The sequence below is a fragment of the Rhincodon typus genome, chromosome 3, assembly GCF_021869965.1.
Source record: "Rhincodon typus isolate 14 chromosome 3, sRhiTyp1.1, whole genome shotgun sequence".
Classification (NCBI taxonomy): domain Eukaryota; kingdom Metazoa; phylum Chordata; class Chondrichthyes; order Orectolobiformes; family Rhincodontidae; genus Rhincodon; species Rhincodon typus.
In genome coordinates this window covers 119,920,079-119,945,805 of record NC_063334.1, presented here as the reverse complement: position 1 = coordinate 119,945,805, position 25,727 = coordinate 119,920,079, and positions in this window count along the sequence as shown.

Genomic DNA, 25,727 nt, shown 5'->3' with positions numbered 1-25,727 from the left:
CATCGTGTTGAGGGTCACTAACAGAATGGAGTCATGGCATGTCAGAGCTGACAGCCTGCAATTTATTCCATTGCCCGCAGCAACCCCCAGTCCTTCGGGAGATATTGAGCCTTCTGCTGTTGTCAGGCTGAGTGCCAACGCTGTTGCCACAAGCTCTTTGTGCAGTTCATTACACCACCACATCTTTTTCACTTTGATGCCACCAGTGTATTTGCTGTTTCTTAGGGTGATGGATAATGTTTAATTTTCCTTCTGTTGGGTGACTCTTTGGATTAACATTGGGCTTCTGCATCGATAGCACAATCTCAGTGAGTCAACCTTTTAACAGTTTCTATTCTGAGCCAAGCATCTCACCTGCTGACTCCCAGTCTGTTTGCAATCTCCAGGGTCCAGGCCAGCATTCAAACACTGGCCACTTGTCTTTTGTTTCTTCAGTCATGGGATGTGGGCATTCCTGGCTGGGCCAGCCTTTTATTGTCCGTCCCTTGTTGCCCTTTGAGAAGGTGTTGAGTTGCCTTCTTGAACTGCTGCAGTCCCTGTACTGTGGGTTGACCCTTAGGGAGGGAATTCCAGGATTTTGACCCAGCAACAGTGAAGGAACGGTGATATATTTGCAAGTCAGGATGATGAGTGGCTTGTAGGAAAACTTGAAGATGGTGGTGTTCCCTTATATCTGCTGCCCTTGTTCTTCTAGATGGAAGTGGTCATGGGTTTGGAAGGTGCTGTCTGAGGATCTTTGGTGAATTTCTGCAGTGCATCTTGTAGATAACACGCACTGCTGCTACTGAGCGTCGGTGGGGAGGGAGGGGATGTTTGTGGATGTGGTGCCAATCAAGCGGGCTGCTTTGTCCTGGATGCTTCTTGAGTGTTGTTGGAGCTGCACTCATCCAGTCAGTGGGGAGTATTCCATCACACTCCCGACTTGTGTCTTGTAGATGGTGGACAGGCTTTGAGGAGTCAGGAGGTGAGTTACTCATTGCAGTATTCCTAGTCTCTGACCTGCTCTTGTAGCCTCTGTGTTTATGTGATGAGTCCAGTTGAGTTTCTGGTCAATGGTAACCTCCAGGATGTTGATAGTGGGGGATTCAGAGTAAGTGTGTTCCCAACTATCTTCAAGAATCTCAACATAGTCCAGGTCAAGCTAGCCTGGTTGATTGGCTCTGTATCCAACAGCTGAACAATCATTGCTTGTGATGTTATTGCACAGTCGGAGAAGTGTGTACCATTTACAAGCTGCGCAACAGCAGAACGGCGAGATTCTCCTTCATCATGTAGCTTGATGCCACCTTATGGGTTTGGGTTCTTTATAGGACTGGTCAAAAAGATGTAAAACTGAAGGAATGTATTCAGGCTTAGACTTCAAAGCAACACCAGTTTCTTCTAAACTAACGTTAACCACTGCTGTTCGTCATCGTCATAGAAAAAAAATGGACTCTGACCTTACGCAATGAGGAAAAGGGGGGGGGGGGGGTGGGGGTTGTCAGTTAGGGGGACAGCTGCTTTGTATTGCAGAGTGACGCCAAAAGTGAGGAATCAATTCCTGTTCTGCCTGAGGTTAGCAAGAAGGGCTCTCCTTTTCAACCTTGCACCTTGCCTGAGGTGTGGTGATCCTCAGGTTAAACCAGCACCAGTCACCTCTCTCCATCCCTGAGAGAGCAGCCTATAGTCTGGCAGGATTATGGTGGTTTTAGAACATAGAGGAGTACAGCACGGAAACAGGCCCTTTGGCCCAAGATGTTGTGCTGAACGTGATACATTGAACATAGAACAGTACAGCACAGTACAGGCCCTTCGGCCCACGATGTTATGCCGAACTTTTACCCTAAACCTAAGGTCTATCTAACCTCCCCCCTACCTTATGCTATCATCCATATGCCTATCTAATAGCCGCTTAAATGCCCCTAATGAGGCCGACTCCACTACCCTCTCTGGCAATGCATTCCACGCCCTGACCACTCTCTGAGTAAAGAACCTACCTCTGAAGTCTCCCCTATATCTACCTCCACTCACTTTAAAATTATGCGCCCTCATAATAGCTACCTCCACCCGAGGAAAATGTCTCCATGTCAATATCCCCCCATTTCTTGCTTATTCGTGTATCCATCTAAAAGATTCTTAAATGCCCCTATCATATCTGTCCACACAACTACCCTTGGCAGCATGTTCCATGCTCCTACCATTCTGTATAAAAACTTGCCCCTCACATCTCCTTTGAACTTGTCCCTCTTACCTTACATGCAGCCCTCTCATACTGGACATTTCAAATCTGGGAAAATGATTCTGACTGTCAACACAGTCTATGCCTCTCATAATTTTATACACTTCTATTAGGCCTCCCCTCAGCCTCTGCTGCTCCAGATAAAACAACCCTAGTTTGCCTAGCCTCTCCTTTACAGCTCATACCCTCTAATCCAGGCAGCATCCTGGTAAACCTCTTCTGCACCCTCTCCAAAGCCTCCACATCCTTCCTTAATGTGGTGACCAGAATGAAATGCAACACTCTAAGTGTGGCCTGACCATAATTTTATAAAGCTGCAACCTGACTCTTACAGTAAGAAAGGACTAATCTATAGAGTAGGCTCAAGGATCTGAATTGTTTAATCCTGTTCTTAGTTCTTAAATATCATGTTCTTAAATTTGACATGAATGCTAAACTTATCCAAAGATAATTATATATTAAAGAGCCTCTTCAAGTCAACATTAAAACAAATTGTTCTGAAAGGGACGTGATTATCAAACACCTCAACATGGAGAATCTTCATCAAGGTGGCCATGGGGTGAGAGTTGCGAAGGGTCAGGAAGTCAAAGACAAACGCATTGCGGTTTTTACACGGTTTTATGTACTGCTTATTGTGTATAAAGTACGTTGACAGCAGTTCAAGATCAGACAAAATCCTACATGAGGGATTAATGCGTAAAATTAAAGCAGATGGGATCGGGATACTGTATTGAGATAGTTGGAAAACTGGTTAGCGGAAAAGAAATACAGAACAGGATTTAACGGGTCTTTTTTCTGACTGGCATACAGGGACTATTGCCTACCACAGGGATCGATGCCAGACTCCTGTTATTTCAACATATGTGAATCACTCAGATGACAGAACTGGATGTAATATCTCAAAATTTGCAGATGATCCAAAGCTGGGTGGAAGGGAGAAGCTGTGAGGAGGCTGCAGAGATGTCGCAGTGTGATTTGGATGGGCTGAGCGAGTGGGCAAATGCATGGCAGAAACAGTATAATGTGGATAAATGTGAGGTTATCCACTTTGGTAGCAAAAGTCGGAAGACAGATTATTATTTGAATGGCTGTAAATTGAGGGAGGGGAATGTATGACAAGGCCTTTGTGAACCAGCCACAGAAAGTAGGCAAGTAGGTGCAGCAAACAGTAAACAGGGCAAACTGTCTATTGGCCTTCATAACGAGAGAATTTAAGACCAGGAGCAGGGGTTTATTGCTGCAAATGTACAGGGCATATTTGAGAGCACACCTGGAATACTACGTGCTGTTTTGGTCTCCTTATCAGAGGAAGGATGTTCTTGCTAGAGAAGGAAGGTTTACTAAATTGATTCCTGGGATGGCAGCATTGATATATGAGGAGAGATTGAGTTAGGATTGTACCCTATGGATTTTAGAAGAATAAGGGGGATTTCATAAATAAAAAAAATTCTAAAAGGACTAGCCAGGTGAGATGCAGAAAGGATGTTCCCAATGGTGAGGGAGTCCAGAACCAGGGGTCATAGTTAAAGATAAGGGGTAAACTTATTTAGGACTGAAATGAGAAGAAATGTCTTCACCCAGAGAGTGGTAAACCTGTGGAATTCACTGCCACAGAAACATGGTGTGTTTCCAAGAAGGAGATTGATACAGCTCTTGTGACTAAAGGGGTCAAGGGATATGGGAGGGAAGGGGAGGGGGGTGGGATTAGGGTGTTGAGCTTGATGATCAGCCATGATCATATTGAATCGTGGACCAGGCTCGAGGGGCTGAATGGCCTACTCTTGTTCCTATCTCCCATGTTTTTACTACCTTTTTCAGAGCAATGAGGCATGGGAAATAAATGCGAGCATTAAATGATGTTCGTATCCTATAAACAAATTTTAAAACATTAAATGCTGGGGTCCTGTATGAATAAATCGATGGAGGCCAGGTGATATTGTTGAGATCCAGGCTATACTTTCAGTTGAAAAATGCCAATCCTGGTTAGAGTGGATCCTGGCGATTTGGTCATGTGACATCTCATCACATGACACTGAATCATATGACATTTGTTTCCCTATTCGTGAATGCTATTGCATTTACCTTAATTCAGCTTTTCAACATCATCAAAATGTTTACCTTCTGGTTTTGTGCCAAGATAAAAAAAACAGTGAAGAATGCAAGAGAATGATATCTTTTAAGAAAAGGTAACGATAAAAGAAAACTAATTTCTGTGATATTTCTCCAATGTTGACCGTAATGAGAAACTGAAGTACTTTTGACTGATTCAGTATCAATATAAGTTCATTGGAACTCAAGTCTGCATTCAATGTTGCCGCCCTTCACAGTATATGGCAAGTTATAAAAGTAGTAAATCAAACTATAATAATATTCACTGATCCTCACACTCTATGCATGATGCCAAGATTCACAGATATAACAGAGATTGCAAAAGATTGGGCGACTGGCTGTGTGGAGTTTGCATGTTCTGCCCGTGTCTGCATTGTTTCCTCTGGGTGCTCCGGTTTCCTCCCACATTCCAAAGATGTGCAGGTTAAGTGGTTTGGCCGTGCTAAATTGCCCGTAGTGTTCAGGGATGTGCAGGGGGCTAGGTCTGGTTGGAATACTCTTCGGAGGGTAAGTGTGGTCTCGATGGCTGAACGTCCTCTTTCCGCACTGTAAGGATTCTACGATTCAATGAAATGTTGGCCTTTATTTCAAAGCAATGAAGTGTAAAAGTCAGGAGGTTTCGCTAAAACTGTACAAGGCACTAGTCAGATCACAACTGGAATACAGTGCACAGTTTGGCCTCAGATATTGACACTGGAGGTAGTTCGGAGAAGGTTCACTAGGCTGATAACAGTATGGAGGGACTGCTTCATGAGGAGAGGTTGAATAGATTGAACTTGTACTCATTGGAGTTTAGAAGATTGAGAAGAGACTTTATTGAAACGTACAAGAATCTTAGGGAGTTTGACAGGGTAGATACAGAAAGGTTGTTTCCCCTTGAGGGAGAGACTTGAACAAGAGGGCATCATCTCAGAGTAGAAGTCACCCAGCTAAGATGGAGATGATGAGGAGGAATTTCTTCTCTCAGAGGGTAGTGAACTGCAGAATTCTTTACCTCAAGGGGCTATTGAGGCTGGGCCATTAAGTATTTTCAAGGTTGAGACAGACAGATTTTTAATCGATAAGGGAACAAGGATTATGGGGAAAAGGCAGGAAAATGGAGTTGAGGATAATCAGATCATCTCACTGAATCATGAAGAACATCTGATGGGCTGAATGGCCTACTTCTGCCATAACCATTTCACAGTATTATGATCTTATGGTCAATGTCTCAAAATGGTAATACAATTGTGCAGCAAGATCTCTCACAATACCCTTCAACGCAGAAGTTGTGCTGCATGTGATAATCTCCTTTCCAATGGCATTAATGTGAAAATCGAGCTTTGTTGATCAACATCTATTGGTCATTGACTTGATAGTCCATATAAACTTTTCACTAGATCACTTGAGCATGGATTGTGGGGTGATGATGTGAGATGGATCACTTCAGTTAGTACACGCCTTTTTCTGAAGAAGGGTCTAGGCCCGAAACGTCAGCCTTCCTGCTCCTCTGATGCTGCTTGGCCTGCTGTGTTCATCCAGCTCTACACCTTGTTATCTCAGATTCTCCAGCATCTGCAGTTCCTACTATCTTTGAAATGGCTTGTATTTTGTGCTCAGACACTATCCATTCCGGTATGAGAATAAACTGAGAAATATATAAACTGAGAAAAAGTGTTCATCATGTCCACTCTGGCTATACTCATTGTGCTGCTCAGTTGTCAAACAATGAGAAATGTGGTGAATTAATCAGTCACAAGGGGAACAGAGTTTCATCTAGTGGAGTTATATGTTGATAGTTCACAGTTTTGCTTGCTTGTAGTCATTTGTGCTAAACAGTAGCTATTTTCAACTGTAGAAGCCTGGTCAGTGTTTTCTGTCAACCTGACTCAATCAGATGGGTGAAGTGGGGACACTGTGTACTTTGATTGAATCATTAACTTCTATGGGAACATCAGTAGTAGTGGGTCTTGAGAATTAACACAACCCTGGTTAACACTCCGAGATAGTACGAACTGCCGAGGCTGGAGTCAGAGATAACACAGTGTGGAGCTGGAGGAACACAGCAGGCCAGGCAGCGTCAGAGGAGCAGGAAAGTTGGCATTCGTCCAGCTCCACACTGTGTTGACTCTGGTTAACTTTTCCTTTGCTGCCACTGTGATGGTGATGGTGTTGTACCCCCTTGTTGGTCACCTGTGTTTCCTCCGAGGGTCTAGCTTGGCCTTCGGGACCAGATTTCTTGCCTATGACTGCCCAATGTCCCTTGGTGCCACAAGCATTATGAATGGCATGTTAAGTTGGACAGCTTTTGGTTAGGTCTGACAAACTGCATCTGTTATAGAATTGTTGATCTGCTGCATTTTGTTGACTGTAATAGCGGCATTGACTTTGGGAGGGTGGTTCGCTCAGTTGGTTGGATGGCTGGTTTGCAACGCAGAGTGAAGCCAATGGTACGGGTTTGATTCCAGCATCAGCTGAGGTCAACCTCCCCCTCCTTAGCTGAGCTGGGCTGACCCTCAGGTTATACCGCCACCACCAGTTGTGTCTTTTTAATAAGAGAGCAGCCCTAAGGTCTCACCAACTAGGAACATGCAGAAAGAGTTGCATAAGGGAGCAGAAGGTAGCCAGGCAGCCTCCAGAAAAGACTGAATGAAAGAAATGTTTTACCTAAATGTTATTCAGTCTTTATAGAGGAGATCAATTGGCCCACCAATGGCCAAACTCAGAAATTGGGGAGGCAATGGCCTAGTGGTATTATCATTAGACTGAGGGCAATTAGCGGAATTTGAATTCAATAAAAAAAAATCTGGAATTAAGAGTCTGATGATGATCATGATTGCTTTGTCAATTGTTGGGGAAAAACCCATCTGGTTCACTAATGCCCTTTAGGGAAGGAAACTGCCATCCTTACCTGGTCTGGCCTACATATGACTCCATACCCACTGCATTGGGAATGACACTTAGCTTCTCTCTGGGGATGGGCAATAAATGCTGGCCTGGCCAGTGACACACAGATGCCACAAATGAATAAAAAAAACTGCTCCTTGATGGTGTTCATGGTCTACAAAAGGCTTAGAACATAGAACAGTACAGCACAGTACAGACCCTTTGGCCCACGATGTTGTGCCGAACTTTTACCCTAATCCTAAGGTCTATCTAACCTCCACCCCTACCTTATACTATCATCAAAAAAACAAGCACCTCTCTGTTGGGGAATTGAATCCTGGTCTCCCACATGATAGGTGGGGATACTAACCACTTTTATAAAGCATGCTATGTGCGACAAGGATCCAACACATTTGGCTAGGATGGGGATTGAACCCATAACATTAGAGCTATTAGCACCATGCTCAATCCAGCTGAGCTAACCAACTACCACAAACTGACTGCTTCTACTCATTTAACCCCATTTGAATCACCTTCTACCTCTCTGCCCGCACAGTGAGCGAGTGTGTGATTGGAGACCTGGCCTGTGTATCACTTACCCTGGAAACCCTGTGGGAAGGTCCATTGGCAGTGCTTCATTTACATCATCTGGATTCAATGGGGTCACCCATCAAACAAATACCAGTGACTTTCTTGAAGCCAGCTGCATAAGAATTCAAGCAGACCAGCAGAAGGGAAGCAAGCAAATTGGAACTGAGTATCCATTACCTCATAGGACATCCTGCCCCCGAGAGCCCAAAGACCTGCAGGTTGGGAATCGGCCTGTTCTGTCACATGAAGACCAACGGGAGAAACTGATAACCCCTGAGTAGATGTCATCGTTGACTCAAGGGATAACCAATACTTTGGGGGAGGTGGGGGGAGGGTGGCTTCTCTCATTTCTTCTTAACTGCATTCTCTTCTGTTCATCTCAATTACACCTCAGAGCGAGGGTGCTATTGTGGGTAATGTCCCTGCCTCTGATCCAGAAGCACTGAGTTCAAATCTCGCTCCAGCGCTTGACAGCAAATGAAGGCACATTTGCAGCATGCCCCAAACAGCTTGAGTATAAATCCATCCAATACAGACTAATGGCAAGCAGTGTGGGCTGGAGAGATTCCTGGTCAGGCATGCGATAAGTACATTGTAGCCTCCACCATCACTACCTATCACTGCAGATACCAGGTAGAAGTAGAACATGCAAACTCCTTGAAATAGTGAGTTCCATATTCTGAGCACTCTGTGGTAAGACCTTTCAATCATGGTCTCATCGTATGTGAAAAAGACTTGATGGGCTGATTGGCCTACTTCTGCTCTTATATCCAAACGAGATCCTATTTTTTTAGTAGCAGCAAGTTATTGCAAATACTGGAATCTGAACTGAAAACAAAAAGTGCTGGAGATCACATTGGGTCAGGCAGCATTCATGGAGAGAGAGCAAGCTAACGTTTCGATTCTAGATCACTCTTCATCAGAGCTCTGAAGAGTCATCTAGATTGGAAATGCTAGCTTGCTCTTTCTCCATGAATGCTGCCTGACCAGTTTTTTAGTGATCATTTTACATTTATGGCTCCTAGGTCTGGTCTGACTTGCTTGTATCATCTCAAGCCCCTTCATAACTTCAAGAGATGAAGAGATCACAGCACTGTCTTATCAGGCTACAATAAGATGTAAGAGCAGAAATAGACCATTCAGCCCTTTGAGTCTGCTCTGCCATTCAATGAGATCTAATATGACTCAAGAGATAACAAGGTGTAGAGCTGGATGAACACAGCAGGCCAAGCAGCATCAGAGGAGCAGGAAGGCTGACGTTTCAGGCCTAGACCCTTCTTCAGAAATGGGGGAGGGGACTCCACGTTCCTACCTTTCCCCTATACAACCTTTGATTCCTTTACTGATTAAATCTCTATCTCAGCCTAGAATGTACTTAGTGACCCAACCTCAATAGTCTTCTGCAGTGAAAGAAATCTCTTTTCTACAAAAAAAGAAGCTCAGTCTGCTGACACTTTCCTGATGAGTATAACCTCCCCACTCTGGTGTCACGTCCTAATTTTTGTCTTGGGCCTTCTCCAGTACCTCTGTGGCCTTTTCATGACAAGGAGACCGGAACTGTTCACAGTAACTGTGGGTTCACCAAAGTCTTGTACAAGTTTAACATAATTTCTCTGCTTTTCGATTCTATCTCGCAGTTAATAAATGTCTCTGAGTGCAGCCACAGAATAGCAATTACCCCCAAATAGGAAAACATTGCCAATGAGAAGAACAAATTCACAAAGAGGTGCTGATGATCAGTGTCTTAGTCAGAATTGCAATCAATGTTCTCTGTGCAAACAGAAAAGTCAGAGAGCTGTTCTGTAATGCCAATAGCTTTTACCCAAATGAATAGAGAGAGGAATTGGTGTGTCTGACAGCGATAGATCTAAAGATATGGATCCACGCAAAGCCTTATGGTGCCTCTCTCATAGTCAGTCAATCTTTAGGTTTGTAATAAATTGCATTTTAATAATGTGTGTTAGGGCTTTTAAAAGTGCTTTACAGTCAATAAAGTGCTTGTTGAGTTGTTGGCTTTGCTGTAATGCAGGAATCATAGAAGCCAATTTGCACACAGTAAGTGTAAGAATATGTAAGAACAGGCTGGGGCTATTTTCCCTGGAGCATCGGAGGCACACATATGTTTATAAAATCATGAAGGGCATGGATAGGGTGAATAGCCAAGGTCTTTTCCCCAGGGTAGGGAAGTCCAAAACTAAAGGGTATAGGGTAAAGGTGATGGGGGAAAGATTTAAATGGTCAACTTTTTCACGCAGAGGGCGGTGCATGTATGAAATGAGTTGCCAGAGGAAGTGGTGGAGGCTGGTACGATTACAATATTTAAAAGGCATCTGGATGAGTACATAAATAAGAAGGGTTTAGAGGGATATGGGCCAAATGCTGGCAAATGGGACTAGGTTAATTTAGGATATCTGGTCGGCATGGACGAGCTGGACCGAAGGGTGTGTTCAGGGGCTGTTAAACTCTATGACCCTATAAGTACACACAAACAGCAATGTGGTCATATCCATAACATGAAAGTCAGGACCAATGTAATGAAGTAATATGACTAAGTCAATGTAGGGTATGACAAGGAGAGTAAAGACAAGGGGAGGCAATTAAATTTAAGCCTAAAACAAGGTATGACAGGAGAGGTCGGACCCCGTGCTGCTTGGCCCTCAGTATGTGGGAAATTGGAGACGTTCCTGACTGTCTGAAGATACCACTTGTTTAATCAGCTGGAACGCTGGGTTTTGGGATTTGAGCATCTGCTGGAGGTACAGGAGTGCATCCACGTGAAAAACACTGTTTTAGACATGGTCATCCTTCCAGCATAAGGAAATCATAGACTTCCTTTACTGTGGAAGCAGGCCATAGAGCCCATCAAGTTCACACTGACCCTCTGTAAAGCATCCCACCCAGACCCATTCCCCACATCCTCTCCCTGTAACCCCACATTTCCCATGGCTAACCCACCTAGCCTGCACACTCTGGGCAATTTAGTATGTCCAATCCACCTAGCCTGTGGGAGGAAACTAGAGAACCCAGAGGAAACCCATACAGATATGGGGAGAACATACAAACTCCACACAGACAGTCACCCGAGGGTGGAGTTGAACCTGGGTCCGTGACACTGCAAGGCAGCAATGCTAATCACTGAGTCACTGTGCCACCCTGTTTACTGACTCCATTGGTTAGAGTCAAGGGATGCAGGGCATCCTGAAGGGGCAAGAGCGAACAGTCAGAGGTCATGGTTCACTTCAGGACTAATGGCATAGACAGGAAGAGGGATTAGGTCCTGGAACAAGAATTTAGGAAGCTATGTAGCGGAATAAAAAGCGTGACCTCAAACCTTGTAATCTCTGGGTTTCTCCCAGTGCATGTGAGAATAGAAGTATGCAGAGTGTAGGGGTTTGGTTTGCAGTCAGTTATATTTCTGACCTTCAAGTGGTTCAAATTGCTCCTAGCCCCTGGTTCTGGACACGGGACTTTTGACTTAGGATATAATGAAGAGACAATATACAGGTGTTTAGGGGCAAAAGACTCTCTGTGTTTATTTATGTTCAAAAAGCTAACAATAATACAAGAAATTAGTAACTCAGTAACACAAGGAAATTAACACAATTAATACACAGGAAATAGTAGTACTTCAAAACACACCATTAGTTAGATTACCACAATTCGCGCCACAGCTGTTTACTACTACACAGAAGAGACACCAAGTTTTAAATACATTATTAATCAGAATTCCCCCCAATAGACTCCCAATGTACTGATACCGCTGGCTTCCCACTGCTAACTATGTTGGAATTTTGGGGTCTCAGGAGTTCTGCTCAGAATGTGGTTTTACGTTCTGAGGAAGGGTCACCGGACCCAAAACGTTAACTCTGATTTTTTCTTCACAGATGCTGCCTGACCTGCCGAGCTTTTCCAGCAACTTCTGTTTTTGCTCCTGATTTACAGCATCTGCAGTTCTTTCGGCTTTTGTTTGGTTTTGAAGCATGCCTGCCTGTGCCGGTTTGCAGTACCCAGAGCGCGGTTGAGAACTTGGAGTTGCACATGCTTTTCAGTTTGGGGTGTGTCTGCTGGTACGGTTCGGTGTGTATTGGATCTACTGGGGAACTACCTGGTTTTCTTTACTTTTTGCTGGTTTGGCGAGTCCAGTTTTCACCTCAGGTTGTGTCTGAGGATTTGTAGGGTTGGTCAAGTCGGTTGTTGCTTTGAACTGTTGGTCTTTGGTTCTGATGGTTGTGGCCGGTTGTTGACATTCTTCGGTTTGGAAAAGGCTGGTGTTCAGAAGTTCTTTATTCGGACGCCAGCTCAGCCCGTTCTGTTGCAGATTTCTTGGCTGGCTTGCCCCTCTCAGGTGCCCTTTGTCCTGATGATGCTCTTGTTTTGGCTTCCCATTTCGCTTTCTCTTGGATCTTGGTTTGGAAGTTCCTCAGGTGAGATCGGGGCTAACATTTGTACCGACAGTGGGCCCCACTACCTCCGTGCCAAATCTGTAGTCTCATTGTTTGGTTGGTGTTCTCTTTCAGGTTAATTGGCTCTCTGATTAGTAGACAAGGTGTAAATGTACTCAATAAAAGAAATGAAAGAACTGCGGATACTGTAAATCAGGAACCAAAACAGAAATTGCTGGAAAAGCTCAGCAGGTCTGGCAGCATCTGTGAAGGACAACACAGAATTAATGTTTCGGGTCCAGTGACCCTTCCTCAGAACTGAGCAATTTCTGTTTTGTTTCCTGCAAATGTTCTTGAATTTACGTTGGATGCTGAGGGCTTTCACAGTATCTCTCTAGGTTGCCCACTGTCTGAGCGGCATGGTCTGAGGTGTAAAAGCCATCCCGGGGCTCAACGCATCATCCTCCGACACTTCTACCATCTGCAATCCGACTCCACCACCAAAGACATTTTTCCCTCCCCACCCTTATCTGCTTTCCGGAGGGACAACTCTCTCCGTGACTCCCTTGTCCGCTCCACACTCCCCTCCAGCCCCAACACACCCGGCACTTTTCCCTGCAACTGCAGGAAGTGCTACACCTGCCCCTACACCTCCCCCCTCATCCCCATCCCTGGCCCCAAGAAGACTTTCCACATCAAGCAGATGTTCACCTGCACATCTGCTAATGTGGTATACTGTATCCGCTGTTCCCGTTGTGGCCTCCTCTATATCGGGGAAACCAAGCGGAGGTTTGGGGACCGCTTTGCAGAACACCTACGCTCGGTTCGCACTAAACAACTGCACCTCCCAGTCGCGAACCATTTCAACTCCCCCTCCCATTCCTCAGATGACATGTCCATCTGCGCCTCCTGCAGTGCCACAACGATGCCACCCGAAGGTTGCAGGAACAGCAACTCATATTCTGCTTGGGAACGCTGCAGCCCAATGGTATCAATGTGGACTTCACAAGCTTCAAAATCTCCCCTTCCCCTACCGCATCCCAAAACCAACCCAGCTTGTCCCCACCTCACTAACCTGTCCTTCCTCCCACCTATCCCCTCCTCCCACCTCAAGGCCCACCCCCATCTCCTACCTACTAACCTCATCCCGCCCCCTTGACCTGTCCGTCCTCCCTGGACTGACCTATCTCCTCCCTAACTCCCCACCTACACTCACCTTTACTGGCTCCATCCCCGCCTCTTTGACCTGTCTGTCTCCTCTCCATCTATCTTCTCCTCTATCCATCTTCTATCCGCCTCCCCCTCTCTCCCTATTTATTTCAGAACCCCCTTCCCCTCCCCCATTTCTGAAGAAGGGTCTAGGCCCGAAACGTTAACTTTCCTGCTCCTATGATGCTGCTTGGCCTGCTGTGTTTATCCAACTCTACACCTTGTTATCTCAGATTCTCCAGCATCTGCAGTTCCTACTATCTCTGGAGCTAGATTCGATTGGTTTCAGGTCGATTGTTTCAGAGAGGAGGTGTGAATTGGAAGTACAAGCTGAACAATGTTCCCTGGTCTGGTGGTGGCTTTTATTTTTTCCTTGCAGGCTCAGCACAGTTCTGTAAACATTTTAGTTTTTACATCTGCTCTGGAAGGTTAGATCGCAAGGAATCCAGGGAGAGTTGGCAAATTGGATACACAATTGGTTTGCTGGTAGGAAGCAGAGATTAACAGTGAAAGGAGATAACACAGTGTGGAGCTGGAAGATCGCAGCAGGCCAGGCAGAGGCGGTTGTGTTCTTCCAGCTTCACACCGTGTTATCTCAGACTCCAGCATCGGCAGTTCTTACTATCTCTAACAGTGGAAGGATGCTTGTCTGACTGGAGGCCTATGAGTAATCGTGTGCCTCAGGGGTCAGTGCTGGACCCATTGCTGTTTGTTATCTATAGCAGTGATTTGGATGAGAATGTACAAGGCATGATTAATAAGTTTGCGCATGACATTAAAATAGGCAGTATTGTGGACAGCAAGGAAGGTTATCAGAAATTGCAGCAGGATCTTGATCAGCTGGGGAAGTGGGCTGAGAAATGGCAAATGGAGTTTAATAAAAATAAATGTGAGGTGTTGCATTTTGGAAAGACAAATCAAGATAGAAGTTTCATGTTGAATGGTAGAGCCTTAAGGAGTGTAGTGGAACAGAGGGACCTTGGAGTTCAGGTGCACAGTTCTCTGAAAGTTAGTCACAGGTAGAGAGGGCAGTGAAGAAGGCTTTTGGCACACTGGCCTTCATCAGTCAGGGCGCTGAGTACAGACATTGGGAAGTTATGATGCAGTTGTACAGGACGTTGGTGAGGCCGGTATTATGTTCAGGTTTGGTTACCTTACTATAAAAAGGATGTTATTAAACTGGAAAGAGTGCAGAAGAAATTTACAAGGATGTTGCCAGGACTCAAGGGACTGAGTTATAGGGAGAGGTTGGATGAGCTAGGACCTTTTTCCTTAGAGCGTAAGGGACTGAGTGGGATCTTATAGAAGTGTTTAAGATCATGAGAGGCATGGATATGGTGAATGCACTCAGTCTTTTTTCCAGGGTTGAGGAATCGAGGACTAGAGGGCATCAGTTTAAGGTAAGAGGAGAAAGACTACATGGGAACCTGAGGGGCAACTTTCTTGCACAGAGCGTAGTATGCATATGGAATGAGCTGCAAGTGGGAGTGGTTGAGGCAGGTACATTAACAACATTTAAAAGACACTTGGACAAATACATGGATAGGAAAGGTTTAGAAGGATATGGGCCAAGTGCAGGGAAATGGGGTTAGTGAGGATGGACATTTTGGCCAGCATGGACCAGTTTGGGCTGAAGGGCCTGTCTCCGTGCTGTAGGACTGTATGACTCTATGACTCTAAATCCAGGGCTCTGTCCAAAATACAGGGTTCTGCCCATATGTCTTAATACTGGGGATTTTTGCACAATATCACAAGAGTAAACAGATGAAACAAAAAATGAAGTTGCTGAGGAAGGGTCAACGGACCCAAAGCATTAACTCTGATTTTTCTTCACAAATGCTGCCAGACCTGTTGAGCTTTTTCCAGCAACTTCTGTTTTTGTTCTTTGTTTACAGTATCCATAGTTCTTTCGGTTCTTAGAAAACAGATGAAGGTATGGCTGAAGATTTGAAGCAGGAGAGACCTTTAGATTTCTGGATCAATGGTATCATTGCTGGAGAAGGTGGGTCTGTGCAAGTTGACCAGTTGCACCTGAATGTGAACAAGACCAATGTTAGTGGGATAACAAGGTGTAGAGCTGGATGAACACAGCAGGCTAAGCAGCATCAGAGGAGCAGGAAGGCTGATATTTCGGGCCTAGACCCTTCTTCAGAAATGTTTTTTTTATTGCAGATGGCGGTAGTGTCGGAGGATGATGTGTTGGATCCGGAGGTTGGTGGGGTGGTACGTGAGCACGAGGGGGATTCTGTTTTGGTTGTTATTGCAGGGAGGGGGTGTGAGGGATGAGTTGCGGGAAATGCGGGAGACACAGTCGAGGGCGTTCTCGACCACTGAGGGGGGGAAGTTGCAGTCCTTGAGATGTACGGGAGTGGAATGCCTCATCCTGAGAGCAGATGCGACGGAGGCGAAGGAATTGGGAATAGGGGACGGCATTATTGCAGGAAGGTGGGTGGGAGGAGGTGTATTCTAGGTAGCTGTGGGAGTCGGTGGGCTTGAAATGGATATCGGTTTCGAGGTGGTTGCCCGAGATGGAGACAGAGAGGTCCAGGAAGGAGAGAGAGGTGTTAGAGATGGTCCAGGTGAACTTAAGGTTGGGATGGAAGGTGTTGATGAAGTGGATGAACTGTTCAAGCTCCTCGTGGGAGCACGAGGCGGCGCTAATACAGTCATCAATGTAACGGAGGAAGAGGTGGGGTTTAGGGCCAGTGTAGGTACGGAAGAGGGATTGTTCCATGTCACCTACAAAGAGGCAGGCATAGCTTGGGCCCATGCAGGTACCCATGGCCCTCCCCTTTGTCTGTAGGAAGTGGGAGGAATTGTAAGAGAAGTTGTTGAGGGTGAGGACGAGTTCGGCTAAGCGGATGAGGGTGTCAGTGGAGGGGGACTGGTCGGGCCTGCGGGACAGGAAGAAGAGGAGGACCTTTAGGCCATCTGCATGGGGAATGCAGGTGTATAGGGACTGGACGTCCATGGTAAAGATGAGGTGTTGGGGACCGGGGAATTGGAAGTTCTGGAGGAGGTGGAGGGCGTGGGTAGTGTCACAGAGGTAGGTAGGGAGTTCCTGGACTAAGGGGGAGAAAATGGAGTCCAGATAGGTGGAGATAAGTTCGGTGGGGCAGGAGCAGGCGGAGACAATGGGTCGACCAGGGTAGTCAGCATTTCTGAAGAAGGGTCTGGGCCCAAAACGTCAGCCTTCCTGCTCCTCTGATGCTGCTTGGCCTGCTGTGTTCATCCAGCTCTACACCTTGTTATCTCAGATTCTCCAGCATCTGCAGTTCCTACTGTCTCTGAAACAATGTTAGTGGGAGATTTGTTAGTACGGTAGGTGAGAGTAGAAAGTAATTTGGTAGGGAGATAGGATACAGAGTAGAAGTACAGTAAAGGATTATGCACAAACAAATAAAGAAGAAAAACCAAGTCTATCTCGAAAGTAGTGAAAATATATTCGAGTTAAGGTAGAATGGAACACAGCTGTCACAGCGACATGGGTGAGGGAGGGAAGGAGGAACAGGACTGGCAGCTCAATAGTTTGGATTATAGAAGCTTTAGGTGAAATGGGGTTTGTAAGTGAGGAGGTGGTGTCACAATATTGATCAAGGAGTCAATTATTACAGTAAAGAGGGATGTTTTCTCAGAAGGTGCTTCAAATGAGGCCTTATGGGCAATCACTTTGTATTATAGATCCAGGAGAGATAGATGGCAGATACCTAAGCAAATCTCAGAGAAGTTTATTTACTTGAGGGACATAGGCATCACTGGCTGGCCAGTATATATTGTCCATCCCGTGTTGCCCTTAAGAAGTTGGCAGTGAGTTGCCTTCTTGATCTGTAGTTTTGATCAAGGATTAGTCAAGGATAGTTAGCATGGCTTTGTGAGGGACAGATGATGTTTAACAAATTTGATTGAATTTTTTGAGAAGGTGGCTATGTGTATTGAGAAATCAGAGTTAACATTTTGTGTCCAGTGACCTTTCCTCAGAGCTGATGGTAGCTGTAAAGACTCCATTCCATTCTCTCAGTTCCTCCATCTCCATTGCATATGTTCCGATGAGGCCAACTTTGACAAGGAAGCCTCTGAAATGTCCACCTTTTTCCTCAACTGAAGATTCCCCAGCGCCGTTGTCGACAGTAGCCTCAACCGGGTCCGACCCATCTCCCGCACTTCCGCCCTTACCCCCCTGTCTTCCCTCCTGTAACAGCGATAGGGTTCCCCTTATCCTTACCTACCATCCCACCAGCATCCCCATCCAGAAGATCATCAGGCGCCATTTCGGCCACCTCCAGTGAGATGCCACCACCAGACACATATTCCTCTCCCCTCCCTTGTCCGCTTTCCGCGGGGACCGTTCCCTCCAGGGCACCCTGGTCCACACTTCCTTCATCCCCAACACACCCCACAGCCCAATGGCACCTTCCTCTGTATCTGCCAAAAGTGTAACACCTGCCCATTTATCTCCTCCCTCCCCAGTATCCAAGGGTCCAAACATACCTTCCAGGTGAAGCAGCACTTTACCTGCACTTCCCGCAATCTGGTCTACTGCATTCGCTGCTCACAATGTGGTCTCCTCTATATTGGGGAAACGAAGTGTAGACTGGGTGACTGCTTCATAGAACATCTACATTCTGCTCGCAAAAAAGACCCTGAACTTCCAGTTGCCTGCCACTTTAACGCGCCACCCTGCTCCCTGGCCAACATCTCTGTCTCTGGATTGCTGCAGCGTTCCAGCGAAGCCCAACGCAAGTTAGAAGAACAACACCTCATTTTCCATTTGGGGACCCTACAGCCCTCAGGACTTAATATTGAGTTCAATAATTTTAGGACCCGAACTCTCCCATGCCCTAGACCCCTACCCCACACACCAGGCCTTGTTATCACATAGTCTACCATTACACACTACCTATGGCTAGCCACTAACAGTCTCCATTAACAGCTATTCACCCTCCCAGCCAGATCGTTATCCACTCTTTTATCTATCTAACTGTTGTTCTCTCTCTCTGGGCTCTGTCTGCACATATAGTTTATTCCTTACCCCCTCCCCACACCTTATCTTCTCTGTAAAAACTGACATTTTCCTAGCTACCATCTGTTTTGAGGAAGGGTCACCAGACCCAAAACGTTAACTGTGATTTCTCTTCACTGATGCTGCCAGACCTGCTGAGCTTTTCCAGCAACTTCTGTTTTTGTTTCTGATTTATACAGCATCTGCAATTCATTTGTTTTCTATGTGTATTGATAAAGGCAGTGGAGTGATATAGTCTACATGGACTTCAGTAAGGCTTTTGACAAGATCTTGCATGGCAGGCCGGTTAAGGAGCTAAAAGCCCATGGGATCCAGGGCAACTTTAGCAAATTGGACTCAAAATTGCTCAGTGGGAGGAAGCAGAGGGTGATGATTGGGGTGTTTTTGTGGCTAGAAGCTTGTGTTCAGTGGAGCACCACAGGGTCAGTGCCAGATCCCTTGCTGTTTGTTGTATACAGTAACAATCTAACATGGAGGTAGGAGGTATGATCAGTAGGTTTGCAGGTGACATGAAAATTGGAAGGAGTACAAAACAAAGAGGAAAGCCTCAGACAATATGATTGTATGGAGAGTCTGGACTGATGGGCTGAACAGTGGCAAATGGAATTTAAGGCTGAAAAATGTGAGGTGAGGGGAGGACTAACAAGACAAGGAAGAACATGTTGGATGGTCGGAGCGGAGGAAGTAGAGAAGCTTGGAGAGACCTTGGTGTACATGTCTATAGGTCCTGGGAGGCAGCAGGACAGGTAGGTAAGACGGTTAAGAGGCATATGGGATGTACCCCTTCAAAACTGTCCATTAGCTCAGATGACTGGATACATTCATAAGAAATAGGGGCAGAATTAGACCATTCGGCCCATCAAGCCTGCTCTGCCATTCGATCATGGCTGATATGCTCCTTCACCCCCATTTTCCTGTCTTCTCCCCATAACCCTTCAACCCATTAAAAATCTGTTAAACTCCTCAAATTTACTCACTGTCTCCGCATCCATAGCTAGCTGGGTTGTGATGCAAAGTGACACCAACAGTCCCGCACCCGCTGAGGCTTCCATACAGGACTCTCCTTCTCAACCTCTCCCCTCCCCAGCTGACTCTCCAATGAGGGAGCAGCTCGATGGTTTGTAGGACTTCATGACTTGACGTCTTTTTAGTCAAGGCATTCAATACAAGAGCTGGGAGCTTATGATGGAGCTGTATAAGACATTAACAAGATCACAGCTGGAGTACTGTGTGCAGTTCTGGTCACCACATTACAGGAAGGATGTGATTACGCTAGAGAGGGTGCAGATATTGCCTGGGCTGGAGCGGTTGAGCTATGAAGAGAGAATAGATAGGCTGGGGTTGTTTTCCTTGGAGCAGAGAGGGCTGAGGAGGATCTGATCAAGATGTAAAAAGTCCTGAGTGCCATAGACAGGATGGGGAGAAATGTTTTCCACTTTCTAGAGGGGTCAATAAGCAGACGGCACAGGTGTAAGGTCAGGAGTAGGAGACTCAGAGGGGAGCTGAGGAAAAATGCAATTGCATAGCCTCACTCGGGACATATTCTGAACAAAGGGACTTTAGGTCAGCCCACAGCTAAACCCCAAAACAAAGCCAAGCTTCAGCCAAACGGTTAAAATTTTCTTCAGCATCGTAGCTGTTGCTGGTATGTGGACTTGAGACAGTAGAGGAGTCCCACTAGATCTAAACTGAGTTAGACAACTCTTAGGCTGGCATTCAGGAGAGTGCACACACTGGAAAGTCCACCCACTGGAAAGTCCACCTACATCTAGTTTGGAACAGTTAAATTGCTTAACAACATCCAAGTCAGAACCAGTCCACGTAAATATCTGATTAAGTGGTCTCCCAGTTCTAATGGAGGTCAGCACCGGTCTGGCTGTATCACTGATCGCAGAACCAGCCTTTACTAAAGTTCGCTCTGGACTCCAAGCCTTAGGTTTGTGTAAGACCTTGGTCAGGCCGAGAACCTTCACCGGGGAACTCCTAGAGGAGGGTAGGACTTTGGTTCTGGTCTCGTATGGAAAGCGGCTGATTGTAGTAAAAGGCTCGGGACCAAGCCTGATGGGGCAAAATTGGTTGAGGAAGATTCAACATGATTGGCTCAACATTTTTTGATTAGAAAATGGCTGCCTAAGTGAAGTCCTAATTAAATATGCAGAAGATTTTCAGGGAGGCCTAGGGACTATCAAACGAGCCAAGGCTTGCATGTTGACCAAGAAGCAATTCTATGATTTGCAAGGCCCACCCAGTGCCATTTGCCTTACAGGCTAAGGTAGAGACAGAAGGCAAAAGAAAACGAAGGAATCATCAAACCAGTACAGTTTGTGGAATGGGCAGCAGTGGTCATACTGACTGTGAAGCCCAATGGGTCGCTTCGCCTTTGTGGCGATTTTAAACAGACAGTAAATGGCTTCTCACAGCTGGATAAATATCCATTCCCTCACATAGAGGACTTGTTCGCACAGCTGGAGGAGGGGCTGTCCTTCACAAAGCTGGACGTGAGCCATGTGTACCTACAGTTGCGATTCGATGAGGATTGCCAGAAGTATGCTACAATTAATAGCCATAAGGGTTTGAACCAATATATGACACCACCATCTGGGGGAATCATCAGCCTGTGCCATTTTTCAGCGGACGATGGAGAACATTTTACAAGGTCTACCCCAGGTCGCTAGTTATCTGGATAACATGTTAATAATGGGGAAAACCAATAAAGAACATTTAGAGATCTTGGCTTTAGATGTTTCTGTGAGGCAGGCGTACACCCTAGAAGGGAAAAATGTGTGTTCCAGGTGCCCCAAGTGACCAATTTGAGTTATAGAGTTGACAAGACCGGGTTACACCCATTGGAAGATAAAGTGAGGATGATCAAAGGTGCCCTGGTTCCCATGTCTGTACCAGAGCTCAGGTCTTTCCTTGGGTTGGTGAATTATTATGGAAAGTTCATACATAAACTGGCCTCCATCCTGGCACCCTTACATTACTATTGAAAAAGGATCAGTCTTGGAAGTGTAGCCAAGACATAGCCTTTAGGGAAGTGAAGAAGTAGCGATCGCCATCTAAGGTGTTGATCCCAAGTGAGATGTGGTGCTGACGTGCGATGCCTCCCTGTATGATATCGGGGTAATGTCGGCTCATGGGTGGACCAGTGGACAGGAACAGCCAAAAGCATATGCTTCCCAGACTTTGGTTGATGCCAAACAAAGATACGCCTAGATAGAGAAGGAAGGTTTTACGGTCATCTTCGATGTGAGAAAGTTCCATCAATACTTTTACAGATGTAAATTTGTGATAGTAACAGACCACAAACCCCTGATAGGTCTACTTAAAGAGGACAGGGCCATGCCACCCATAGCTTCAGGTCGAATTCAGCGGTGGGCTCTTATTCAGAGTGCATACAATTACAAATTGGAACACCTTCCGGGAGGCCAAATGGCAAATGTGATGCCTTGAGCCTCCCACTGGAGGATACACCACTGGTGGTGCTACCACTAGAACAGACAATTCTGGTTTTAAAGTTGCTGGAAACCCTTCCGGTCACCGCATGACAATATCAGACTGTGGATACAAAAAGATCCTGTCTTGACAAAACTAAAACAGCTCATAGTGATGGGGATAACAAAAGAGCCATCAAAACCAAAATCGAAAACTTTCTGGACCTGGCGAGACCAGATCACCATACAGGATGGTATTTTATTATGGGGAGCAGGAAGGAGTGTACTGAGCAAAGGTCACCTCCAGATACTGGCTGAACTCCACCAGGGTCATCCAGGGATTTCCAAACTGAAGATGTTGGTGAGAAGTTATATCTGGCAGCCAGGATTGGATACTTACATAGCCTCAGTAGTGCCCAGAGTGCCAACGAGGACAAAAATTACCACCAGCAGCACCTGCCACGTTCGTGGGAACAGCTGGGTAAACCTTAGACACTTTACACATTGACTATGCCAGTCCTTTTATGGGCTATATGTTTTGGTTCATTGTGGATGCCCATTAAAAGCGTTTGGACGTGCATAGTGTTCGTTCGTCAAACACGGGGATGATGATAGAAAAACTGTGAGCATTTTTTGCAACACAGAGACCCCCGGGAGGTTTTGGTCACAGACAATGGGCCATCATTTCCCAGCGGGGAATTTGAATATTTCCTAAAGCTGAATGGCAATTTGCACGTAAGATCAGCTGTATACCATCCATTGCCCAATGGTCTGGCAGAGAAAACAGTCCAAACTATGAAGGCAGGTTTACAGAAACAGCCTACAGCTTCACTCAATACCAAACTCTCCCGGTTCCTGTTTGATTATGGGACCACCCCTCACGCAACTACAGGGATAACTCCAGCGGAGTTGCTAGTGGGGAGAAGATCAAATTAACTCTGATCTTCTCAGATCAGGGAGGGGGGAGGGTGACATGACATCAGGAACCCCAATACTGGATACAAACACTCCTCTAAGCCAGAGAGGCAGTTTACTTTAGGGGACGAAGTTTGGTGTCGAAACCACTGGAATGGGCCTGCATGGGTAAAGAGCATGGTCAACAAGAGGTCAGGTCCCGTGACGTACAAAGTTCGGGTAGGAGAGGCGGTCCTGAACAAGCACATGGACCACCTGAAAGCTGCAAACAAAACAAACCCGGCTCCTCAGTTCATCCGGCAAGGTTGTCAGAAATGGAGAGACTCCCCCTGTTCCACCTATCATCGAAGAAACTATTGTGGACGAAATGGACACAAACAGATGTGACAGCCTTGATGTTGTTACCACGTGACGAAGAAGATGAATTTCTTCCGAGACACTCTGGGTGCACGAGATAGGTTAGGGTCCGGTACACGCTACCACATCTGAGGCAGGGTCAGAGGAACTGGACTTGGTGAGAAAATGCCTCAGGAGAAGCTACAAGAAAAAGAATAGGCCTGTGCCTCAGGACCTAGAAGGGGAGGGATGTCATGATTGAAACAAAGTCAACCAGGTGGTCCTCAGAGATTGAGTTCTCCGATTGGGGCTGTCAACCTGTTCCAATCAGGGAGCCCTGGCTGACAGATACAAACAGGAGTGTCAGGGGTTCTGTTCACTCTAGGAGCTCTGAGCTAGCTGGGTCAGTGTCAGGTACTGTGCATCTGCAAGTAAAGGGTGACTTGGTGATGATATACCGGCCTCTGTGGAGTTATTTCAGTTGGGAGCTCCGATGCGTCTGAGACAATAAATGTCACGTACTGATTGCTTCCCAGGCTGTTCACTAAGAAAAATAAATTATTAAAAATTAACTCACAGAATTGGCTGAACGCCCTGAGCGCAAAATCACATCAGTTGGAATGTTTGGGCTTCACAGACGATTATTGGTTTTAGAGTGAATCATTTGCTTTTCTCATCCTGGCCCTGGTGTGTTGAGAGAGGTGTGTATCCCTCAGTTATACACAGACCTGACTGAAAGGCCGCGATGCTATCCTCATCATTAAACATCCCGCCTCCTGCCTTACCACATTGATCGATGTTGACTTTCTTCCACTCCTGTCTTGTGGGTCCTGACATGACCGAACAAAATTACACACCTTACAGGGTGGTACCAAGCTGTGAGCAGGTGGGATGCGACCGATGGAAGCTGTTTCCAATCGTTCAGGGGCTGAAGAATGATGGAGTTTTAGGATTGAATGGGATTTTAACCAAGATAGCAGCAGATGGAATTTCCCACCCTCTCCTACTGGCTGAGGGAGAAAATCTTGCCAAAACTCAAGACTAAATTGGATAGCTGGATGCCTCAGGTTAAAGAGTTGATCACTGAAGACTGAGAAGAGGAGATATTCACTCTGGAAATTGTGGATCCTTGGAATTGTCTGTCCCAGAGAGTTATGCATGGCCAGTTGCTGGGTACTGAACTCCCCTCAGCTGGGGATAGTGCAGGAAGGTGGAGCTGAGCTAAGGGATCAGCCATTATCCCATTGTGTTGTAGACCAGGCCTGAGGGAACCTGTGTAAGTTCCTACTCCTGACCCTGATGTCAAAAAACGAAGTGGAAGGCTTATGTGAACAGAATGGGTAAGACAAGGTTACAAATGTTTGCTTGTGCGGAGGATAAACTGTGAAGTGGACATTGTTGCTGCAAGGCTGCAACCCTTCTACATTAACTCTGTTTTTCTCTCTCCACAGATGCTGCCAAGCTCGCTGAGCATTTCGAGCTTTTTCCGATTTTATGTCAGATTGATTAAAAGTATTTCACTGAGTTCCTCGACCTGTACCATCTTGGCCGTGACCCACCACAACCTTCAGACCAATGAGGCTATCTCTGGCTGCTAGGTCTAATTGGACACATCTTCCCAGGCTCTGAGCAATGTGGACCGTGGTGAGAAATTTGGAAAAGTAGGCTGAGATATCGAGTGAGGATCTTTGAAAAGTTTCACTATCCATTCGAGTCCCGGATATAGAAATGAGATTCTCGCTGTTGAGTGGTGAGAGAGGCCTATTAACATAATCTTGGAATCCTTTTCCTAAAGTCTCAATATCCATCCAAGTGTTGGACAGCGAGGTGAGATTCTTGTGAGTGAGTGGTGAGAGAGGCCTAGCAAAAGGGTCATAATCCTGGAATTCCCTCTCTAAGGGCATTGTGTGTCTACCTACAGCACATGGCCTGCAGCGGTTCAAGATGCAGCTCACCACCAACTTCTGAAGGGCAACGAGGGACGGGCAATAAATGCTGGTCCAGTCAGAGACACCCATGACTCATGAGTGTATAAACAAAAGTCAGGGATTTTCACTCTTTATCAGCCTCATTATTACTTGCACTCACTTCTTTAATATTCTTGATCCTCCTGACAGAAACTAGCAGTGAAGAATTCGAGTGGGGGCCTGTCATCTCCAGCCCGCTCCTCTAGAATTCCATCTCCGGTGCCAGTCGCCAGTATCTTGGGTCACATTTAATGGTCAGTGACCACAATCTCACTGCACACTCCCTGGTGTACCTCCGATCCACCTACAGCATGCTCTCACACTTTACTGTTGCACTTTGAGGACACCAGCGACTCTTATCGAAACATAGAAACATAGGAAACAGGTCTAAATGAGTCATACCAATGCCCAGTGTAACTGAAGCATAACCTTTTTTTAATCAAATCCCCCTCACAATTGTGTTAGCAGCAGCTACAATGTGGTAGAGGGGGGTACAATGACAACATTTGAAGACGTTTTGACGTGGATAGGTTTAGAGGGATATGGGCCAAACGTAGGCAAATGGTCTAGCTCAGTTTAGGAATCCTGGTCGGCATGGACGAGATGGGCCAAAGGGCCTGTTTCCACGTTGTTTACCGCTATAATAAATGATAGCTTTCCTCGTAACTTGCTATACAGGGA